At 36.9% G+C, this 1,353-nt stretch overlaps 1 non-coding gene across 1 annotated transcript; it reads left to right on the top strand.

The window, feature by feature from the left end:
* The first annotated feature begins 622 nt into the window (after positions 1 to 622).
* TRNAS-AGA (transfer RNA serine (anticodon AGA)) lies at positions 623 to 704 on the top strand. The gene has a single exon. It is a non-coding gene; the product is annotated as a tRNA-Ser (tRNA).
* Positions 705 to 1,353: the final 649 nt, after the last annotated feature.

Consider the following 1,353-nt stretch of genomic DNA (forward strand, 5'->3'; position numbering starts at 1 on the left):
GCCCTTGTATCATGTTGAAGTGTAGATGCCTTTGGTGACACTCATAGTTATCTCAATAGTATGAGACTACTGTGATAAGCCTGGTTCTCACTCTCATTGATGTTTTGGAGTAGGCATCAGAAGATTTAATTGCTGGAACTTTCATGAGCTCCCCGGCCATCTCAATGAATTCAAGCTAGCTTATTTACATTAGATGTGAAAGTTCGCGTGGTAGTTATATTTGGAAAACAAGAAATATTACTGACTCAAAAGTTTAGCAAGATATTTAATCAGACTGGTTTATAGGAAGGTTTACTTTGTTCATATGCATCTACGGAGCGGTCAGATGTTTTCTTACCAAAAGAAAGGAGTCAGCTATTTTCGAAGTTTGGATCCGACCGGCCACAAGGTTGAGTCTGAGACCATCTTAATGGACCTTGACTGGGTAATTATGGAGCCTGTACGGCATTGTGTTGGATTTTTTTCTTATTTTATTGAGTTCTGTACTCCTTCGGTGGGAAGTATGTTGAGATAGTATTTGAATAGGAGACTGAGATTTAGTGGTGAACAAATGACATGGTTTTTGTTAGGCCAGATTTTATCATTAAATAATTAGCAAAATCTCAAGCCTTGCAAGCAACCCGTGGACGTGCCGGAGTGGTTATCGGGCATGACTAGAAATCATGTGGGCTCTGCCCGCGTAGGTTCGAATCCTACCGTTCACGTTTTGCTTTTTTTTTATTTTATGAGATCGACACCGGGCTACGATCCACGATAAGTACTGATGCAATCAAGCAACAATAATGAAAAAAAATAGAGAGAAAATAATTTTATTTAAAAAAAGAAACAAAATAATAAATTCAACTTCTTTTACAAAGATGCTCTACGAAAACTTTCTAATGCGTATTATTTTTCAACCAAGGATTCAAGCGGCACCTTCTCTCTCCTACAGGGGTGTTTTGAAGAAATTTTATATACTCTTCTTCATGTAACTCCCTTCCTTTCTTAATAAAATATATATTTTCTCACACTAGAAAATAAAAATGCCATCATCTCCTACGAAAAGGCGAAAACAGTATGTTCTTAAAACTTCGCAAGGCTCTTCAGGATTTGAAAAAGGTGGGTACAAACAGCACCTATTTTCATTTCAGCTGCGATTACGGAGGCACGCATAGATCTCACACAAGTGCCTGCGGGATCACCTATGGATAGTAAGTGCAAATGGATAGGGTTATGAATAATCCTCGTCCAACCTAATTCTTTGATCAGATTTTAATATTAGATTCAAATCTAATCCAATAAAAAATTAAATTGGATTAGATCAGATTAGATTAGATTCATGATCAAAATTTTCGATCTAACGGATCATTCAGA

This window comes from Elaeis guineensis, chromosome 2 (genome assembly GCF_000442705.2).
Source record: "Elaeis guineensis isolate ETL-2024a chromosome 2, EG11, whole genome shotgun sequence".
Lineage (NCBI taxonomy): Eukaryota > Viridiplantae > Streptophyta > Magnoliopsida > Arecales > Arecaceae > Elaeis > Elaeis guineensis.